The sequence below is a fragment of the Danio rerio genome, chromosome 6 (assembly GCF_052040795.2).
Source record: "Danio rerio strain M-AB ecotype USA chromosome 6, GRCz13ab, whole genome shotgun sequence".
NCBI lineage: Eukaryota > Metazoa > Chordata > Actinopteri > Cypriniformes > Danionidae > Danio > Danio rerio.
In genome coordinates, this window is record NC_141026.1 from 28,278,727 (window position 1) to 28,292,789 (window position 14,063).

The 14,063-nt window shown below is 38.1% G+C and overlaps 1 protein-coding gene and 1 long non-coding RNA gene across 3 annotated transcripts in view; one reads left to right on the forward strand and one right to left on the reverse strand.

Annotated features, from left to right (window-relative positions):
• The window catches only part of LOC147836362 (uncharacterized), a 145,493-nt gene extending 134,101 nt beyond the window's left edge, over nt 1-11,392 (reverse strand). The window contains exon 1 of the long non-coding RNA XR_015493690.1: nt 10,281-11,392. This is a non-coding gene — a long non-coding RNA (uncharacterized LOC147836362). The remainder of the gene's footprint in view (nt 1-10,280) is intronic.
• The window catches only part of kyat3.2 (kynurenine aminotransferase 3, tandem duplicate 2), an 808,585-nt gene that overhangs the window by 786,153 nt on the left and 8,369 nt on the right, over nt 1-14,063 (forward strand). The gene's annotated exons all lie outside the window — the stretch shown is intronic.

Consider the following 14,063-nt stretch of genomic DNA (forward strand, 5'->3'; position numbering starts at 1 on the left):
CTAGACATAGCCATCATTTATAAAGACACTGAGGAGAAAACAAGTGAACATATTTATTTAAAATGGGCAAATTGTCTCCCTTCCATGATCTATTAATTTATTAGACAACTTTTTACTTAACGAAAAAAGAAAGAAAGACACCTTTGCTTGAGAGATTTATCACTTGTGCAGGATAGCGATATTTGATTTAAGGTACATGTGAAATCTAAATGTTTATTTTGATAGTACACATTGTTATTTTTAAGGTGAACAATATATCTGAGAAAGTCTATTTTTGGTAATCTTCAATCAAAGTATGACCAATTGCTTCCAAATTTGAAGTTGAGGTCCTGAGTTTGACAACTTCAACCACAATATTTAACCACACACTTTTCTTCAACTTAGTTTGCTATAAGAGAATGACCCACACAATCTCACGGCAATTTGTAACTTTTTCATTTAGTGGCTAATTTGTACGAATTCGTACAATCTATACATTTTCATACACTTTTATACATTTTAGTATAATTTGCTCATCCCCCAATGACGATTGGGTTTTGGGGTAGGGATAGGTGCCACGCCTCCTTTTTAAAATCATACAATTTCGTACGACTGAACTCATTACGAATTCATTACAAAACTGGCACAACGTAAAATACTTACGTTTTCTTGTGAGATCAGGTGGGAATGACCACTCAATTCATGTTCAGTTGAAAGTACATCAAAATAACAAAAGTCTTAGCACACACAGACACGTACCATGATGTACACTGTAATAAACATGAGCAAAATAAATACACTTAATTTGTCCCATAAGAAAGATAAAGAGATAAGAAGACAAAAGAAAAAAACTAATTGTACTTCAAACATCCTGACATTTTGAGCAAGATCTGATGCAGGCCTGTAACCTTGTGACCATACAGATCTGCGCAGGTAAACTGACAGCACTGAATACAATAAGGAGTCACAAAGAAGAGAGAGCAAAATAAATACACTTAATTTGTCCAAAAAAAAAAAAAAAATCTTTAAACAAAGTGAGTAAATGCTAGGTGTCACCATCCTGCAGTTTGTCTCCATTCACCTAGAGGTCCCTGTGTTTCCCCTCTGTCTTTGTTCTTCCTCATGTGTTCTTGTTTACTTAATTTGGATCACCTGTGACTTGTTCCAGCCAGTGTATTTAAGTTGTCACTTTGTCTGTGTTCCTCACTCGGTTTTTGAGTCATCTCTGGTGAACTTGCCTTGCGTTTCCCTTGATCTCCTGAGCTACGTCCCGGTTAAACCCGGTTTCAAGACCCGATCGTGACACTAGGGACTGTATGGTTCATAAATAATGAACTGTGCAGTTCTCTTGTCATTGCTCGGTATGTGTGTGTACTGTTTGTTTGTTTGTTTGACTGCATCAACATAAACATACACAACATATTTTCAACCCAGGCTCATTCTGAAAAAAACATACCTCTATATAAATTTCTGGAGAGAGCAAAATACTTTCCAGGAGCTATATTTTTTTTTCAGTTTTTTTATTTGCAAATCTACCAGAGGCCACTATCAAATTTCTCCCGTGAGAGCCACGCCTGCTGTTCTTGCATAAATCCACCAGAGGCCGCTGTCGACTGACTGTTTGACTGACTGACGGATCGACTGACCCACCCTCCTCCTTTCCTAAACCCAACCAATAATGTTTTCAAAGGCATGATTAATCAGCGCCCACCCACTTCTGGGTTTTCCCTAAACCCAACCAATGCAATCCAAAAATAGAAAAGCCCTCGCCCCACATTTTTAGATTTTACCACATTCCCACCCTGTTATTTACTTGTTTGTTTTATTATTTGGCTTTTTTTTTTCTTACCTGCTTTCCAGAACCGTACTTCACCAGACTCGAACCCCATCGTTGTGCTCAACTACTTTCTGAAATGTTTATAGGGCCATGTTTTCAGAATGAGCCTATGTTGCATATTTTACAATATATACTGTATGGTTTGCCTGATAAAATAAAAAAAAAAATAAAAAAATTGCAAAGAACATATGATACAATTGCTCAATTTAACGTCATAAAACAGTAGTCAAATATTAAATATTGCAACAACTTTTGTCATATTAAATTATTGAATAATTAATTTACATAAGTTATTTATTCCAAACTGTTTCACATTTGAAACATTATGCAAATACAAATATTACAGTCATTTTTTTTTAAATTTATTTTACTTTTAAATTCAGTTAATTCTTGTTTTAGCCTTTAGCTTAAAATAATAATTGATAAATAATAATTGAATAAAGTAATGTTTAAATAATGATATTCATTTTCCTTCATTAGTCTCCATTTTAGAGATCGCCACAGTGAAATGAACCGCCAATAAAGTAATGTAAGTTGAGAAAATCATTTAATTTAGCTTAAAGACACCAAAATAACGGTTACAAAAATCTGTCTCTTTTGCTCTTTTTCCTATTGCCTTAAATCCATTTATAAATCCTTTATTCTCACATTTGATATTTCCATTAGGCTTTTTCATAGCAGGCATAATAAATTCCCTCAGCCAAGCACTTAGAGGTCCAGTCTTGTGTCCTGTTGAGTAGAGGGTCAGTGTTTCTCCTCTTCTCTGCTCTGTTTGTTTTATAGAGCACCAATTTCAAAACGCAGCGGCCAGTTTTACTCCACAGCTCAGCGATCTCCTCTGATCTGCCAAAAAAGCAACCATTTTGTCAAAAGTCCAGAGGGTCATGCTTGTCAAACCCAGCCAGCATTCATTAGTTGAATGAGGTCATTATTTTGACTCTTAGAGGTTATTTCGGCAGAGACTCGCAGTATTAGTCTAATAGTGGTAAGCTTTACTTTCAATTTTAAGTAGGCCTGAATCATATCCTTCAAATACAAAGACATCAGTCTCAGTTCAAGCTATTATTAAAATAGGGCCAATCATGTCACACTCATCTCCCTGTAATTTCACAAATAGGTAAGTTACATACACGCCAGTTAGTGTATTTGAACCTGTAAATCGCTGATTTGGGTAAAAGCTTCATAAAAACATCATGACTGAAAGTCTTCTCAGAAACGCTAAAGTTATTCTCTGGAAAGGCTGCATCACCAGCGCACCATTTGCACACAGTGACTTAAACTGTAGTGTGTCATTTATGCAAGAGAACAAGAGAGAGGGCCACAAATTGCCGGGGCTAAAGTAAAGAGCTTTATTTATAGCTGCCACCAAAGCTGAAAGCCGGTGCAGCTCTAATAGAGCAATCTGTATTCTTAATGGTAATGTTCCATTCGTTTGGTCCATTTGGCTCGGTACAGGTGCATTAATGGGACTTGTTGAACAGTTCCAGCTGAGCTGATTCGAGGAAAAGGACTGATCAGTGGATTCAACACTCCCTCTTGTGGATGAAGAAAGAATTAACCAAAATGGGGCTTTTTTTTAAGTGGCGAAAGAAAGAAAGAAAGAAAGAAAGAAAGAAAGAAAGAAAGAAAGAAAGAAAGAAAGAAAGAAAGAAAGAAAGAAAGAAAGAAAGAAAGAAAGAAAGAAAGAAAGAAAGAAAATTGATATTGCTATTATATAAATAAGTTAGAAGGTATTGAAGAGAATTGAAACAAACTAAAATGTTTCCACATAAATAAATATATATATATATATATATATATATATATATACACACAGTTGAAGTCAGAATTATTAGCTTCCCAGAATTATTAGCACCCCTATTTATTTTTTCCCCAATTTCTGTTTAACTTTTAACTGAGAGAAGATTTTTTTCAACCCATTTCTAAACATAATAATTTTAAAAACTTATCCCTAATAACTGCTTTCTTTTATCTTTGCCATGATGACAGTAAATAGTATTTTACTAGATATTTTTTAAGACAGTTCTATGCAGCTTAAAGTGACATTTAAAAGCTTAACTAAGTTAATTAGGGTAACTATGCAGGTTAGAGTAATTAGGCAAGTTATTGTACAACGATGGTTTGTTCTGCAGACTATCAGGAAAAAATATATAGCTTAAAGGGGCTAATAATTTAGTCCTTAAAATGGATTTTAGAAGATTAAAAACTGCTTTTATTCTAGCCGAAGTAAAACAAATGATTTTTTTTCCAGAAGACAAAATATTATCAGACATACTGTGAAAATTTCCTTGGTCTGTTAAACATCATTTGGTAAATGAAAATAAAGAAAATCAAAATCAAAGGGGGCTTATAATTCTGACTTCAACTGTATATATAAACTGGCTAGAAAATATTGAAGCGTTGTGTATTATTGTAACGTCTTTTTGTTTAATTAAATAGACTTCAAATAGACATGTTTTTGATATTTGTCAAAGCACACAAAAGTTACACCTGCCCTCTTAGGCTTGTCCTGACCTAAGTTCTATAGGGTGCAGGACCAAATTCATATGGTTTAGTCTCTTGACTATAATTTTACTCTCCTAAGTTTACAGAATGTTTTAAAAAAACTCATTAGTATTTTCATTATTATATCTGTATTTTGTGCTGTGTGAAGCCAGCACCTAAGCTTTTCACTCATCATAGCACACATGCTACTGATGATGTGACAATAAAGGTGATTTGGTTTAATTTGATTTGAAATGGTGATTTATTTTTGAACAAAAGTAAATAAAGACAAATATAGATGTATATGTTGTTTATATAGATGGTATTTTTTGTGTATAGATATAATTATAATGTTATTAAAATATCAGATATGAATGATTAATACAACATTCTATGTGTCACGATAACCAGCGATCGTTCTCCAGAGATCGCTGGTTCTCACACAATAACCATGGACTACACTTCTGCCTTTTCCTTGACTACATATTCAGACATGCACTTCGCACAGACACCCATGCTCACTCATCTAGGATGATTACACTAGCAACACCTGAGGACTATCAGAGACTGATTGCATTCACTACATAAGCCATACATTCACGCTTTCCGTTGGCCGAGTCTTGTTTATCCTGTGATGACATTACAACGCGTTTACCCTGTCTTGTTTTCCCGTGTTTCGACCCAGTCTTGTTTATCCTCGTTCTCCTGTTTAGCCGCCTGCCTTACGACCTCTTGCCTGTTATATGATTACGATTCTGGACTGCGTGTACATACCCGTTTGCACCTGTATTGATCATTGCTTGCCTGACTACGATTAAACCTGCATATTGGATCTTACCAGCCTGATCTCACGAGAAAACGTAAGTATTTTACGCTTTGCCAGTTTAGTGGCTAATTCGTGCGAATTCGTACAAGTTTAGTCGTACGAAATGGTACGATTTTAAAAAGGAGGCGTGGCACCTAACCCCACCCCTAACCCCAACCGTCATTGGGGATAAGCAAATCGTACTAAATTGTACGAATTAGATTGTACGAATTCATACGAATTAGCCACTAAATGAAAAAGTTACGAATTGCCGTGAGATCGTGTTGATCTTACCCCAGTTGTGTGTGTCACTCCCCATGGTTACACTATGAATACACAATAGATAAAATAAAATGTAAGGAAAAAAATGATTAACCTTATATAAACAGACACTGGGCATCTAAAACCTTAACCTACATTTAATTAAGGAGCATTCCACACTTCTTTGACTTAATGTACTTTATATACTATGACAAAACATAGTTTATTGGTGCTGTGACAAAATCACACTGGTTTTCTTAGATCATGATTGTCAACACACACTGGAGCAGCATTTGAACTAGCATACCTCTTAAGCAAGTACAGTGTAAACAATGAAAATTGTAATATGGTGTGAATGTGTGTAGCGTTAGTATAAATTCACGACTTTGTTATTTAGGGACTATTTGACAGTTGATCCCTACACAGTGAAAGGTTGCATATAGGACTTGTTTAAACTGGAGAGTCAACAGGAATTGAGCAAAATGATCTCAAATTATACAAATTGTTTCAGGAAGTGACTTTGGATGGAGGCAGCGTTTGTGACCAAAGGCACCTCACAAAACTGATTTCTGACAAACTTCTGAGGCAAAATAACAATTTAATCACAGACAACAGAGTATTTATGATAGCTAATTAAAATTTAATTTTTTTTTAATCCTGAAACCCCCAGAGATCATGCAGTGCCATTGATGCAATCCAAGAGCTGTGAAAAAATGATGCTAAGGTATCCTTAATCCTGGACCATGCCGTATCCTGAGCTGAAGCTGTGGTGGTCATTGAGGAGTGGAGTGCATGCATTCCTGTAAGACAACAGTGACAGAGGAGTCCCCCATTGATCCTGTGGGTCAGCCTGATCACCTGCAAGTGACCTACTCTCACCTGCAGTTCTCTAGGATGGACGTCCAGCGTTTTCCAGCCTCCAGTGCCTAGACTGCAGCTCCACTCAGGAAGTTTGGCCAGAGGGAAAATGTTCTTGGATAATAGAGCCTGGTTTTTCTCTAGGTTTTTTCTCTAGGTTCCCCTTCACTTCGTCATTTAGTGAAGTTTTGTTCCCTGCCACTGTTGCCACTGGCTTTCTTGGTTGGGACTTGTGGAGTGGTGCATCGATGGATTTGCCCTTCAGTGTTTGAACATTCAGCAATGAAATTTAAACTACACTGAACTAAACTAAGCTGAACTTCAACTCTGATATTTGGACTTTACTAGAGCTTCTGGCGGCTTTGACACAATCTACATTGTAAAAGCGCTAAATAAATAAACTTAAATTGAATTGAAAAGATTGGACATTTAAACACATTAACCACCAAGCGCAGCTTTCACATACCATTTAAGGAATGGAACACACAAGACTGTGGGACAGCATAAGCAGTGAACGTAAAGAATACATCTGGCCTGAAGAAGGTGTCTTTGACAGCAAGTGAAGATGGGTGAACTATCACTTTCATACACATTATTTTACAGTTCTATGTGCTGCCACAGATTAATTTGCCCCAATGATGGCAACATAAAACAGGCAGGTTTTCAAACTCTACAAACGGACATACAGTACAGTTGAAGGAAAAATTATACAGACACCTTCAACATTCCGCACATTACCACAGTTTTATTCATGTACCTGTAGTTTAGAAAACGTCTGATGAAAAGCCGGTGTTTGAAACGTCACATGCTTTGTAATGGCCTTTTTAAGTTAATAAATGTATGTTTTTGGAGCTTTGGTGTACCAGCCTATATGTTTGCACTATTTGTTGTTTTTTGGCTGAGCACCCATTGAGATTGATGCGCATGCTTTTGTACATTTCTTCAATTAAATATGACTAGAAGTAGTTTAATTGTGTCAGAATGAATTTGATAATGTCAAATTAGGTTTATAGAAAGGTGGAGTGTGTAACAAGTTACAATTATTCCAAAATGAACCAAAAATGATTCCAGGCAGCTGCTAGTATGAAAATATTTATCAGAAGTTTCAATTCTCTGCTGTCAACCAGATTAATGGAAACCTCATCTTTAATATTTTCCCAGGCTCACTGCAGCAAGTTTTTTTTAGGTCATTTTGGTTTTTAATGCTCTGAGTGAAGATTTTTTGAGGTATGTCACAGCAGTTTAATTTGTTAGGCTATCTTTAATTATAGTGCCCACTAATAAAAAAAAAAAAAAAAATATATATATATATATATATATATATATATATATATATATATATATATATATATATATATATATATATATATATATATATATATATATATGTATATATATATATATATATATATATATATATGTATGTATGTATGTATGTATATGTGAATAAAAAATATATTTGAATAATTTTAGTTTCACTGCATATGTATTCGCATGAAGTATGAGGAAAAAACAGTACTTACAATGTGGTCACATCTGATCAAATCTTTTTACTAGCCCATGTGTTTTTTAATTTACACATCAAAAATAATTCAAAAGATACCATCGTGTAATTTAAAAATACTATAAACAAATAATAACTTAGATAAAAATCATGTTTCATTTTGGGATGGCTGCTGACATGAAAACAAACAAATGACAGCAGCGCTACATCAACAGAACACAGAGAGCTTCAGTGCTCCTAATTAACCTTCTCTCTTGCAAATCAATACATGGTCCCGGCTCTTTTTAATTGAGGAGTAATTATCAGTCTGTATTCATCTGCCTAATGAAACAATGCTTTGTTATGCCTGCAGCAATTCATAAAAAAGTTAATTGAGTTCTGTTTTGTGAAGCAGACGGTCTCTCCTCATGGCGGTGTGGCTGCTTTCGGCCCTTGTGTCATCTCTTTGTCTTTGTTAAGATGAAGACTGATGTTCTCTTGTTCTGCTCACGCTTTCATTAGTGACTGAACCGATCACAAAAGTCATGATTCACATTTTGAATCTCATCACACAAGTGCACATACACGTATGCAGTATGTGTGTGACTATGGACCACAAAACAAAACATGAACGTCAATTTTTGGAAATTTAGATTCATAACTATGGTTGTGTATGGTTTGAGGACTTGTTTTCAGCTGTTTGTGTAAAGTTGTAGAACATTTAAACTTGCTTTCAGTTGTGTATAATACTAGAAGTGTTTAGCCACTGTTTCCTTGGTTACTATAAGAGCTTGTGTAGCGAACGCAGACAGTTTCGCGTCGTCCACCTCAGTTTCGGCCCTTGTTTTGACTCTCGAGGCGTGTCCAGCTGAATTCAATCAGCTAGTGCTTTGGGGTTATATAAACAACTAGTTAACCGCGGCAGCGGTCGCGGCAGCCTCGTGTGAAGACCGACGAGTGTAAAGACCATCGACTCTACCTGCGCGACTCCACCGAGCAAAGACACAGACAAAGCACTTGAGTACTTTACTTTCTTGTTTTACTTTATCTTTACACTTATTTTTTTTTTGTTGTCAGTGCACTTTTATTATGTGTTTTCTAATTGCTGTTGTTACTAACACTCGCAAAACACGGGAGGTACGCTGCAGGCATAATCCTCACAACCTTCGTTCAATACATGTATCTACTATTTCACAACTCTCTCTCTCCGTGGGCCTCTGGAATTGTCAATCAGCTGTTAACAAGGCAGATTTTATTACCTCCATAGCTACATATTCTGACTATAATCTCATGGCTCTAACTGAGACCTGGTTGAGGCCGGAGGACACTGCTACACATGCTACTCTTTCTGCTAATTTCTCTTTTTCCCACACTCCTCGTCACACAGGGAGAGGGGGTGGGACGGGACTACTAATTTTCAAAGAATGGAAATTTACTCTAATACTGTCCCTGCCAACAATCAGCTCCTTTGAATTCCATGCAGTCACCATTATCCACCCCTTCTACATAAATGTGGTTGTCATCTACCGCCCACCAGGTAAATTAGGTCACTTCCTAGATGAACTGGATGTTCTTCTCTCATCTTTTTCTAATTTTGCCACTCCCTTGTTGGTGCTAGGTGACTTTAACATTTACGTTGACAAACCGCAAGCTGCAGACTTTCAGACTCTGCTTGCCTCTTTTGACCTAAAAAGAGCACCTACCTCTGCTACCCACAAATCAGGTAATCAGCTAGACCTTATTTACACACGACACTGCTTCACTGATCAAACAATAGTAACTCCACTACAAATATCTGATTATTTCCTTCTGTCTCTCAACATCCACATTACTCCTGAGCCGCCACACACTCCAACACTGGTTACCTTTCGCAGAAACCTACGATCTCTCTCACCCAATAGACTATCCACCATTGTTTCAGACTCTCTTCCTCCATCTCGCAAACTCACTGCACTTGATTCGAACAGTGCCACTATTACACTCTGCTCCACACTAGCATCATGTCTAGACCGATTATGTCCTCTTGCATCCAGGCCAGCCCGTGCCAGTCCTCCTGCACCCTGGCTCTCGGATGAAAACTTCGGGCTGCAGAGAGAATTTGGCGTAAAACTAAAAATCCTGCACAGCTCTTAACATACTCTTCTGTCCTCTTTCTCAGCTGAGGTTACTTCTGCAAAGCAGACATATTACCGTCTGAAAATCAACAATGCCACTAATCCTCGCCTACCTTTTAAAACATTTTCCTCCCTCCTCTATCCTCCTCCTCCACCCGCATCCTCCACACTTACTACTGATGACTTTGCTACATTCTTTTGCACCAAAACTGCAAAAATCAGTGCTCAATTTGCTGCACCTACAACAAACACGCAAGATACAACACCAACACCACACACACTCACCTCTTTTTCTCAGCTCTCTGAGTCTGAGTTGTCCAAACTCGTGCTATCTAGCCATGCAACCATCTGTCCACTCGATCCCATTCCCTCCCATCTCTTGCAAGCCATCTCTCCTGCAGTCATACCAACACTGACTCACATAATTAACACATCTCTTGACTCTGGTTTATTCCCCACTTCATTTAAAGGGGTGGTCCACTACGATATTATATTTTAAACTTCAGTTGATGTGTAATGTAGCTGTGTGAACATAAACAGCATCTCTGAATGTAAAATATTCAAAGTTTAATGCAAAGGGAGACCTTGATTTGTACAGAGTTAGCTTAGCAACGCCTACAATTAACGAATTTTGGGGACTACAAAAAATACTTCCGCCCCCTGTGAGATCACAAAAGTTCGTTATTGCGCATCCCACACTGCGCAGGTAAAGGCCGTGGCCAGAGGCGCTGTAACGTTACTGCAGAGAGAGAAATGCCATCCTGCTGTTTCCACAGAGCTGTTCTGTTTCTGTTGTTGGGCTTCCAAATGACACGACCCAAACACAGAAGTGCTTACAGTTCAATATTAATTATGTTCCAGAGAACTATAAAATACATAGCAAGCATGATTTGACAAAACACAGCTTCCAGAATCTCTCCCAGTTCAGTGCTGGATTCAGTTAAAATCTCCTCAAAGAAGGAGCAAGGAGACGCTGTGAACTCTGAGTCATGACCTGTAAGTGTTTTTATTTGTTAAAATTGATCATGACATGTACAGTGTCTAACTTTAACGGTGTGTTGTAGCAAAGATGTAAACAACGGGAAATTATGGTAACCGCTAACGACTTAGCTAACGTTACAAATCTATATTTATCAAACGGCTGTAAACGCACACACACACATACACATACACGCACTCTTGGCCAGCACCTGCGTCTCTCTGTGTGAGACGGCAGAATTTCTCTCTATAGGCAGCTATGCTATGCGTTTTACAACTCGGACAATAAAGTCGCAAAAGATATGTGAACGATTCATGTTACTTACACAGGCATATTCCGCATATGCATGAAAGACGTCCTGTAACGCATTGATTTAAAAAAAATACAGCAATGATTTCCCAACTGGAGTGTAACATCAAAAACAAATCAATCCAGGCTCACAAAGGTCTCATCTCACATCTTGTGCTTTATTCTGTCACCACAGAAAATAACTTAATCCGAGCATGAGAGAAAAAGAACAATAAAAATCTCTCCCGCGCACATGCGCTTCTCGTGTTACAGATACTTCATCGTATACACGCATAAACACACTAAAAGGCACAGAAACAGTTAAAGGAGCCGCATCCCATTTTCACTCGTTACAGACACGTGTTGACTGACTGACTGACTGACTGTTTACACAAAACGCGCGTGCTTGTCAGGGCGTGACGTGAAGCCGATCGGCGTATCACAGCATATTATGATGATGACCAATCAGAGTCACTTGAGGGTGGGCCTTTTAGAGGAACTAGGAAATATGACAGTCGTTTTCATGTTAGCTGAGTAGCTGTGTATAATCAAAGTGAGATTTATGAAAAAATAACACGATTTCCTTCAAGTTAAACATGAGCACACATTGCTTTGCATCTTATTAACACAACCAAGCCTTAAAAATAACATTCTGGACCACCCCTTTAAGCAAGCTAGGGTAACCCCACTGCTAAAGAAACCCAACCTGGACCATACGCTACTTGAAAACTACAGACCAGTATCCCTGCTTCCATTCATGGCCAAGATTCTGGAGAAAGTAGTGTTCAATCAAGTCCTGGACTTTCTTACTCAAAACAATCTCATGGACAACAAGCAATCCGGCTTTAAGAAAGGCCACTCAACTGAGACTGCACTGCTCTCGGTCGTGGAGGATCTCAGACTGGCTAAAGCAGACTCTAAATCATCAGTCCTCATTTTGCTGGACTTGTCAGCTGCTTTTGACACTGTCAACCACCAGATCCTGCTATCTACGCTCGAGTCACTGGGCGTTGCGGGCACTGTTATACAATGGTTCAGATCTTACCTCTCTGACAGGTCATTCAGGGTGTCTTGGAGGGGAGAGGTGTCCAACCTACAGCATCTAAACACTGGGGTACCTCAAGGCTCTGTTCTTGGGCCACTTCTCTTCTCCATCTACACATCATCTCTAGGACCAGTCATTCAGAGACATGGATTCTCCTACCACTGCTATGCTGATGATACCCAGCTATACCTCTCTTTTCATCTTGATGATCCCTCGGTTCCAGCTCGTATCTCAGCCTGCCTGTTGGATATTTCACACTGGATGAAAGATCATCATCTTCAGCTGAACCTCGCAAAAACGGAAATGCTTGTAGTTTCTGCCAACTCGACTCTACACCATAACTTTTCAATCCAGATGGATGGGGCAACCATTACTGCATCCAAAATGGTGAAAAGCCTTGGAGTAACGATTGATGACCAACTAAACTTCTCTGACCACATTTCTAGAACTGCTCGATCGTGCAGATTCGCACTCTATAACATCAGAAAGATCCGACCCTTCTTATCTGAACATGCAGCTCAACTCCTTGTTCAAGCTCTTGTTCTCTCCAAACTGGATTACTGCAGCTCTCTACTAGCTGGGCTTCCAGCTAACTCTATCAAGCCTCTTCAACTGCTCCAGAACGCAGCAGCACGAGTGGTCTTCAATGAACCTAAACGAGCACATGTCACTCCGCTGCTAGTCCGTTTGCACTGGCTGCCAGTTGCTGCTCGCATCAAATTCAAAGCTCTGATGTTTGCCTACAAAGTGACTTCTGGCCTAGCTCCTTCTTATCTGCTCTCACTTCTGCAGATCTATGTGCCCTCCAGAAACTTGCGTTCTGTGAATGAACGTCGCCTCGTGGTTTCATCCCAAAGAGGGAAGAAATCACTTTCGCAAACGCTCACGCTCAATCTGCCTAGTTGGTGGAATGAACTCCCTAACTGCATCAGAACAGCAGAGTCACTCGCTACTTTCAAGAAACGACTAAAAACTCAACTGTTTAGTCTCCACTTCACTTCCTAATCTGCAATTGCCTCTTTGAATATCACACTAACTGTACAAAAAAAAAAAAAACTAATACTACTAATACTTCCCTTCTTAGACTTTACAGACCTGAAACTTGCCTTTAGTACTTATTCATTGTTGCTCTTAGTTGTGTAAATTGCTTCCTTGTCCTCATTTGTAAGTCGCTTTGGATAAAAGCGTCTGCTAAATGACTAAATGTAAATGTAAATGTAAATAACTCACCTGAATGTGGAATAAATAAGATTTTTTATCGATTTACTAATCAAACATTAAACATTGATACATCTATAGCAGGAAATTACAAAATAAATTGATGAAACATTTAACTTTAGATGCACAAGATCTTAGTTGCCTTAAGAAAAAGAGCCTTCTTGACCAGGCTGGAAATGTTGGTGGCCAAGGACAGGTGCTTTGAGATGTGGGTACCGAGGAACTTAAAGGATGGGACAGGCTCAACGGCCATACCATTGATGTGAATCGATCATATGAGCCTGTTCGTCCCTTCCTGACATATTTGTGCAACAAGAGTGTTTTTGTGTTCCAGGGTTGCACACAAACAAACATATATCAATTTCCTTCCAAGAACACATGATCAGAAATCAGGCCCGATCACGCGATCTCGATCGGAATCAGACATTACCTCCCGATCTAAGGTATATATATATATATATATATACCAACTCAAAAGTGTATAAGTGTATATATATATATATATATATATATATATATATATATATATAGTGCTGTCAAAATTAGTGCGTTAACGCATGCGGTTAAAAAATAATAATTTTACGCAATTAACGCAGGTGCAGTTTTTTTTTGTTATTTCCTGTTGTGGTCGACGTGTGTTTAAGGTGCAAAGAAATTTGAATAAGACCAAGGAAGCGCTTTTTGAAGGCAAGTTTCAGTATAAAACAATTAA